A 9,617-nucleotide genomic window follows, 5' to 3' on the forward strand; every position below is an offset into this window, starting at 1 on the left:
CTAAGGCAAGTCTTATGAAGGACAACATTTAATTGAGCTGGCTTTCAGGTTCAGAGGGTCAGTCCATTATCATCAAGGTGGGAGCATGGCAGCATCCAGGCAGGCATGGTGCAGGAGGAGTTCTACATCTTCAATCTGAAGGCTCCTAGTGGAAGACTAACTTCCAGGCAGCTAGGATAAGGGTCTTATAGCCCACACCCACAGTGACACAGCTACTCCAACAGGGCCACACCCTCTAATAATGCCACTCCCTGGCTGAAGCATATATAAACCATCACAATAAGTAAAATAATAAAATAATATACCTTAAATATTGCGACTAGATAATCATTGCTCATAAATTTGAAAAAAAATAATTATATTGACTTTAAAAAGATAAGTATAAGAGTGACACATTTATCACACAAGTTATATATCATATAAATTATAATTTGCATTTTATTCTCCAACTCCCAGGAATCAATGCAATTGCCAGGGCTTTAGAGTGTATGTGAGGTTATATTTGACATGTTCTCAGAGAGCTCAATGCCTTCCTGGGTGTCCAGCAACCTCAGGAAGCATCCATTAGCTGGAGTCCATAGTGGCTTTAATGGGTTACAAGCAAGGGCTTTGTGAGCTGTGATGAATCTACTGCAAGAAAAAGTGAGTCAGAGCTGAAAGCAGGCTCTCTTGTCACAAACACTGGAAGTCTTTCATGATGCAAATCACTCAGGGCCTGAGGCCTGAGGTTTCATTATGTATCATGGAGTGTATCAAAGTTTAATATTAACCCAGTGGTTGAAATTAGTTACTAGTAATTTGCTGAGAGGGTTTTTTTTAATTTTTATTTTTTGGTTTTGCTTATTTTTGTTTTATTTACTTATTTAAAAAATTAAAATATGTGTATAGGTGTTTACATGTACGTCAGTGTACCATGTGCGTACCTGGTATCTGCATAGACCAGAAGAGGATGCTAAATCTCCTGGGACTGGAGATACAGACAGTTGTCAGCACCATGTGGATGCTGTGAATAGAACCTGGGTTCTCAGAAAGAGAAACCAGTACTCTTACCTACTGAGTTATTTCTTCAGCTGCAAGTTTTCACAGTTGTTTGATAAAGGAAATGATGAAATTGGGGAGAGAAAGCATGGGAGAAACTATAAAGAGAATCAGGCTATGAATTATGAATTATTAAAACTGTCATTATGACATTACCCTCACTCACGTTTGCTTATAATAGAGGTTAAATTGTCACTTTAATGTTACACTTATTAATTTAAGTTACTCATAGTCTTTTACTTATACTTTATTTTAAATTTATTTTATGTGTATAGTATTTTGCCTGTACATTTGTCTGTGCATCATTTGTATGAAACGCTTACAGAGATAAGATCCCTCAAGTCTGGAGTTACAGACAGTAGAGAACTGCCATGTGAGTGCTGAGAATCAAACTCAGGTCCTATTCTGCCAGCAAGTGCTTGTAACCACGGAGGCATCTTTCCAGGCCCTTTTTTATACTTCAGTTAGAAAACTTTAAAGAAAGACTCAAGGAATTTGTTTTCGTCTCTAACCTAATCTTCATTGTTCTAAAAACCTGGGAAGCTAAGTCGGTGGTATCATTTGAGGTCCATGAGAGCAGAGTCCACACCTAGCTTTTTCAGTGCTATACTTCCAAGGATTGTCACAATGCCTAGTACATACCTAGTTTTCAATAAATACCAGTTAAATAAATTTCTGTTGGCCATTTTTCATTGCTTCCAACTTCTAAGCAAACCAGTAATAAAACCTCCTAAATGACATGACCTTTTGCTAAGCTTCATAACAGTCTCCCTTGCAGTGTTATATGTTTATTTATAAGCAGCCCATTCTTTGTTTAGATTACGGAAAACAAATGAAAATAAGCAATATGCTGTGGTTGGATTTACTCAGTGTTCTGGTCCAATGAGACATGCTTATGTTCCTTATCATGAATAATTTTGATAAAGTCATATTGGTGATAAGACTTTTCACATTTCACAAACAAGGTATGTCAACTAACCCACCCTTTGAAGCTTTATCATATTGGCATTTGTGGCAGGTCAGAAGAAATAAATCAGAGGCAAGGTTCCTCAGCAATGCAGAGATGTGTTTCAGAGACTCAAACCCAGTGCGTTTGAAAGAATCTCTTTGGATTCAGCTGAGATTTCAGGCTTCTGCTTCTTTCTCTGTTCAACCAGGGAGAGGACTCCATGCTCATGAGACCTCTAGAAGGTGGGTCATGGCTTCTTAGCATACAAGCCCAAGGAGAGGGTGTCGCCCTGAGAGCAGCTAATTTATAGGCAGGGTGTTACCATCTCACAATGACAGATTTCTCTGGTAAAAAGCAATGTAATTGCTTGAAATATTTGGAGCCTATATTTGTGAAGATTTAAATTAGAGAGATGCAGAGACTTCTGGGAGTCTGTCTTTGCAGTGCATAAGGCAGACAGACAGAACAGCAGTAAAGTTATGAGTCAAGAGATGCCATGAACAGGCAGATGCTGGAACAGCTGGGTCTGCACAGCAGCAGCGTCTGCTGCAGGGGAAGCGGACCCTGGCTCACAAGGACAGCCAGGACTTGTTCAATCACAGTACTGTCAGGAAGCTGAGCTCAGAGCTGTCCTCAAATGACTTCCCTACAGGTTCCAAGGGCCTGGAGAGTGCTGTTTGTGTCCTTTTGCCCTCCTATCTTTTGAGCTAACCTACAACTGTCTAGTTGTGTGGGTTCAGAGTTCCTCTAGCTTTAAGAAACTAGATTTATATGAAGCATATTAAAATGTGAAGCTCATTAATTCAACTCTCATAGTCCTAATGCCGGATCCATTTATGAAGCATAATAGGAAGTTTATTTCTGTTTAACAAGATTTCATTATAGATGAGTCAAATTATAAAGAAAGGGGTGGAGAAGTTGTTAAAAAGTAGGGAGACCTGTCGACAGGATAATTTATCACTTTACTAAAAATGTAAGACCAGAGGAACTTCAGTGGAGAGAATGAATATATCTTTTCCTCTTTATACCTTTTTGTACAGATTTTTGCTACATTTCCCTATTGTCCTAACAGGGTGAAATTATTAGATAATAGAAACATAGAAGTTGCTAAATAACACATGATACTATATAAAAAATAAAATAAAAATACAATAAAAGCAAGATCTCAGCATGTTTGTTTTGGGTACCCACCTTAGGAACATGTCTTTGTGTAAGTATGTGCTTAGTAGGCTCCAGGCAATCTAGAGAGTAGCTGGAAGATAGATAAGCTGCTAATTACATTGGTCTGATAGATACTGAATACATTGTCTGGATGTTGTGAGACTAAGCACGGAGAAGGACTGTCTTCATCCCTCTAGTGCTGTGTATCAGGAAAGTTTCTTACACTTTACTGGAGCTGGCATTTAAAAGATCAGACTACATGGCTGGCTAAAGACCCCATATAAAACCAAATAGTCATTTTCCCTACTTTTTTGCCTATAAGGCCAGCATCAAAAGAAAAGCAAATTGCTAAGAGGATTATCTTGAACACTTAAGCAAGAGAAAGAAGTAAAAAGATCCAAATTAGAAAGGAGTAACTTTTTTTTTCTATTCACAGACAGCATTATCTTTTTATATATGGAGATAACCTTAGTTATTACACACAGAGACACACACACACAACAATTCAACCAGTACAGCCAGATTTCAAGTTATATTTACTATACAAAAATCAATTACATTTCTACACACTGACAATAAATGGGGCAAATATGAAGTAAAAATAATTTCAATTGCAATACCATGATAATGAATAAAATACTGGGATAGACAGGTGGCTCAATGCTTCAAAGCACTCTCTGTTCTTCCATAGATCCTGAATTTGCTTCCTAGTACCTGTATTGGTCTCCTTACAAGTGCCTACAAGTCTTACTTCTAGAATGTAATACCCTTTCTGACTCTATGGACACACACACACACACACACACACACACACACACACGTGACATATACTCATACAGATAGATAAATAAAACAATTTACTTAATGTTTTAAAAATAGCATACATAGAAACAAAGACAGGGAAGTAAAGACAAAAGATTTATATGTATTTTTTTTAAAAACATTAAAATAAAATGCAAGAAAACAAATGTATAGAGAGATAATTTTCTGTTCCTGGATTGGAAAATAATATTTTAAGGATGTCTATAGTATACAAAATGGAGTACAGATTTTATATAATTCCATTCATTCCATAACACTTTTTAAAGGAGTATATAAATCCATTCTCAATTTATATAGAATTTCAAAAGATTCTGCATATCCAATATAATCTTCCAAAAGAAGAAGCTGGAAAGTCAATGTTAGAGTAAAAAAAAAAAAATGGTGTTGTTATGGACAGATAGATTAATGAAACCAAGCAAAAAGCCTAGAAAAAGAACTCCATATACACAGTCATGTGATCTTCAGTAGAGGTCTTAAGACTGTTTAGTGGGAAAGCCTACAATAGTAAAGGTGCTATAGTTTCAATGGGAAAAGACTCTCATAGAATCATGTGCTTATATATTTGGTCCCCAGCTACTGAAACTATTTAGAAGATAGTGGACTTTGGTGATAGGGTCTATATGAAAAAAGTGGATCACTCGATGTGGGTCATGAGTTTCCGGTTCTGATCCAAGTATCCTTCTTTCCTTATCCACTAACTACTGAGTGAGCATGAGTTTAATACTACAGAGTCAGTTGCCACCATGCCTTCTCCTCCAGAACAGACAGTAAGTTCCCAAAACTGTGAACCTAGATGAGACCTTTCTTCTTTCAGTTGTTTCTATCTGGTATTTTGTCACCAGTTTATACAAAAAATTGTCACCCAGAACTGGAGCTGCCATTGCTGTTAGAAACCTAACACATGGTTCTTAGGCCTTTGTACTAGTTTGCTCTCTTAGGTTGCTTTTCTTAGGTAATTTGTCACAGCAACAAGAAAAGTCACTAATACACTGGGTGACCCTTAAAGACATTATGTTAAGTTGAAGACATATTTAGTGAAATAAGCTATTGATGGTGACAAATATTGTATGATATATCTTCTATGAAGTATTAAAATAGCCAAATTTATAGAAGCAGAAATTAGAATAGGCTAGCGGAGAGTAGGAAATCAGGAATTAGTGTATAGTAAATACATATTTTTGGTTTATGAAAATGTATCAGAAATTAATGGGAATGATATTTATACAATGTTAGTATACTTAATTCCATTGAACCACTTAGAAATGATTAATATGGCAATATATTTATTTATATCATAGTAAGAAATAAAGACAATTGTCCACATGCATTCTAAAAATTCTCCAATGACATTGTGGATGGCACATGTTCTGTTATTAATACAAGACAATATGGCCAATTTTAACTGTCAACTCAGCTGGATATCTAGGGATTATATAGAAAACTGGCAAAGCATTATATTGGTATGTGTCTGTGATGAAATCAGTATAAGAGTCAGTGGTCTTAAGGGGAGATATATCATCAATATGTATCTTACATCCTATCCTGTCAGCCAGAGACATGGATGGAACCAAAAGATGGAGGGAGGGTCTTGGTGAAACATTCCGTCCTAGAGGAAGGGGTGATTACAGCCATCCCTCCACAGTTTGTATGTGTATTTAGGTGCTAGGGATCCACTTCAGGTCTTCATGTTTGTACAGAAACCATTTTAGCAACAAAGCCATCTCCTCAGTCTTTTCTGCAGCTGTATGAAGTCTTCCCCTCATATGAGGATTTCTAAATCTTCTTCATTCACTAATAAGATGAGTCAACACCACTTTACTTTTTCCTGATCGATCCAATATTAAAATTCATTCTCTTTCTTTAATTTGATAGAAACATTTGCCTAGCATGTAAAACCACCAAGGAAGGTCAATAAAATGATCAAATCACTGTGGTGGTTTGAATATGCTTGCCCCAGGGAGTGGCACTATTAGAGGTACGGCCTTGTTGGAATAGGTGTGTCCTTGTTGGAGGAAGTGTGTCACTGTGGGAGTGGGCTTGGAGAACTTCCTCCTAGCTGCCTGGAAACAGTCTTCTCCTGGCTACCTTCCAATCAAGGTGCAGAACTCTCAGCTCCTCTCCAGCTTCCTGTCTGTCTGGACTCTGCCATGCTTCCTGCTATGATAATAATGGACTCAAACTCTGAACCTGTACACCAGCCTCAAATTAATATTGTCCTTATAAGAATTGCCTTGGTCATGGTGTCTCTTCACAGCAATGCAAACCCTAACTAAGAAACTCCCTAAAACACCAGAATATGAAGCTAATTTTAAGTTCTATTAAAAACAAAAACAATCCAAAATTATGCTGAAAATCTTACTTCAAACAGAAGCTGGAGCTCACAATCTCAGATGATATTCTGTAGCCCAATTTTGATGTTCTTTGGCTACTGCTATTTTTATCCTGTGATAGAATTTTTTCACTGCTCCCACACAGACCAATTTTCAGTGACATTTCTAATTAAACTGAACTCAAGACAGGAAGCCTTATAATAAGATCATCATTCTTGGCTTTCGATCTATAAACTGAAACACATAACAGAATAAATAAGAAAACTTAGCTCTATGTCAGCATTCGTGGAATATTTGCACTGAGTATGAATTAGATACTGAAACAAGTCGAATGGGGCAGCAATGTATAATTTAATCATTCATCCTTCAAAGGAAAAGACTCAAAGCATATGACAATTAGTCAACTTGAAGAGAGTTAGAATCACCCAGGAGATATGTCTGTGAGAATATTTTCATCAGAGGAGAGAAACCATATGTACACACATGCACTTATACACACATGCATATATGCACACATGGGTATATGAGTAACATCTTCCAGCAAAAGAGAGAGCAAGAAAAAGCAGTATCACGTTACAACCTTCACTTCCTGAGCATATCCAGTTCATGCACAACGGCTATTGTCATTGGTTTCATTGACTCCAGCCTTCCAACCTGTATACACCCAAATGTTCATCAGAAACTCCAGGCCATTCGATCAGGACTGCTCTGTAAAGGCCTGTGGCTTCACAGACTGGTCAGAGAACAGGTTTTCTATCTCCAGAGTGCAAATGGCCATTACTAGAATACCCAGCCTTAATCATGTAAAAAGATCCAGTAAATATCCCTTTCTAATAAATCTATCTTCATTATATTGTTTCTGTTTCTTAGAGAAGAGAACAATGCATAATACAAACGAAGTACTAAAAATTTTCTCAGCCTCTCAAAAATGCAGGATACATACAGAATCTCTATAAATCATTGTTTTTAGGTCATCAAAACAAGTTGTTTTCCAAGTTTTTATTTTTCATTTATTTGAGGAAATTATCAAATATACAAAAAAATTAGAACTGTGTATAACAAGTAATATCTCATTTCAGGAATGTTGGACAAACTTATATCTTATATAATATACAATAAAATTTTAACAAGTGAGAGATTTAATTATAAAGTCACCACCACAACAAAGAACCCATGGGTGCATGTGTGTACATGTGCATGTATGTATATATGCATACATATATGTGTGTGTGTTTGTATGTGTGTGTGTGTATGTAGAGACAAGAGAGTAACATCAGGTGTCTTTTGTTTGATCTTTGCCATACATGTATGCAGGACACCAAGCTTTGTCTAGTCGGCTTGCTACAGGGATTTCCTGTCTCTGCCTCTTAAGGTCTGGGATTATAATCAGTTTACCATAAGCACTGCTTTTACATAGGTCCAGGAATTCAGTCTCCAGTCCTCATGCTTTCAAGGCAAGTGCTTTACCCATTGAGCCATATCCTCAACTTATAATTAGTAAACATTTTTAATAAGCTATTTTGACATTATTCAAATACGCTGTTTTCCCTCAAGTTATCTCTTTTTTTAAACTGACAGAACACAAAGTAGATTTAAAGTGCTGTATTAAAAACACAACAAAAGGGCATAGAGAGCCGTTAAGAGCACTGGGTCCAGAGGACCCAGGTTCAATTCCCAGCACCCATCTGTAACTACAATTCTAGAAGTTCTGGCATCCTCACACAGATATACCCACAGGCCAACACCAATGCATATAAAATAAGAAGTAAATCATTAAAAAAAATTTAAACAAGACAAAATCCACACCAAACAACACATTTGGTACAACTACAGTGACTCTTCTATTTGGGAGATTTGGCACTGAAGAGAATAAAACCGTATAAAATGACCATTCTATTGCTGTTCTACTTGCCTTCTTCATTCTAAGAATGCTCCATCTTTGACTACACTGGACTAGAAGCCCTACTCTTATGCTAAAAAGAAAATGAAAAATATTTTAAACACCTTTAATAAAACTACAGAATTTGCCAAGAATGTAAGTACTCTGGTTAGCAACCAAAATGGTCTGAATATGAGAGCATTCCTTAAGATCAACCACCACAAAAATAGAACAGCTTTTCTCAATAAAGATAGGCCAGTTGCTAGAATGTCTCATGCTAGAAAGATGTCATTTTCAAACCCTAGTGAAAGGAAGCTGTAGAATTTGAAACTGTGTTTGCTACTATGTGCCCTGAAGAACCTTATGAAAAGCAGTCTACATGTAACGGAATGACATTTTCAGAGTGTAATCCTGAAGTAACAGAAATGAGCTTGATCACTACAATCAAATTCCTGTGCATTAAATGGTTATATCTTAACTTATATATAGTTCATTAAATAACAGAAATTAAAGAATAGCATATAATTAGAGAAGAGTGTCTCCAAATTTATCTCATTCCATGTTGAGAGATACAAGGGCCAACCATTCTTCCCATTATTTTCTGGCAGCAAGTCCCTGGTAACTGAATCTAATGGCAATCATGCACTGGCAGTTTTCAAAGCTGTTTCATGAAGGGGATGCTGAAGGCCATCACTATATGGCAACACAAGGACTCTTGTGGTCACCAGTTTAGGCACACTTCCAAAATATTCCAAATACTCCATTTCTATTTTTGTTCAGGATCCTGGGTGCCAAGGATCAGATATATGCACACACACATCCAATCAGCAAAATTACAGTCAACAAACTCTGAAAATTGTATGGGCAGGCATCGTGCTGTTGGCACTGGCCCAGCTACATCTTTCTTCTAGCTCTTGCCTGGAAATTTTAATAGCCACTATTGTATCTTGTGTTTATCTAGCGATAATCTTTTTTTCTCTCATCTTTATTTATCCATTGGAGTTCTTCTGCAAGAGGGCACTGCCCTGAGTGAACAATCAAGCACAGTTGTCCGTGGACTGAAGAGAAATGGCTCAGCCGTCTAAAGTCCTTGTTGCTCTTGCAGAGGACTCGAGTCCAATTTCCAGCACCCATTCAGTGGCTCATAACCATCTGAAGTTCCAATTACAGTAGATCTGATGCTCTCTCTGGCCTCTGCAGACATAAATGCAGACAAGTATATAAGATGAAAGTATAATTGAATAAAATGTATTTAAGAAAAAAGAATATCCACATATTTTGAAAAGCCCTTAAAGGACTCAAGTTCTTACTTAGGTAATTAACTATTTAAATTCATGTATCACTGACATATACATAAAATTTAAAACCACATCACTGGAAATGCCTGCCTGTAAAGGTGCTCATTTCAGTAGTATCCATAGGGGCCATAATTGTAAAC

This window comes from Grammomys surdaster, unplaced genomic scaffold (genome assembly GCF_004785775.1).
Source record: "Grammomys surdaster isolate TR1022 unplaced genomic scaffold, NIH_TR_1.0 64, whole genome shotgun sequence".
NCBI lineage: Eukaryota > Metazoa > Chordata > Mammalia > Rodentia > Muridae > Grammomys > Grammomys surdaster.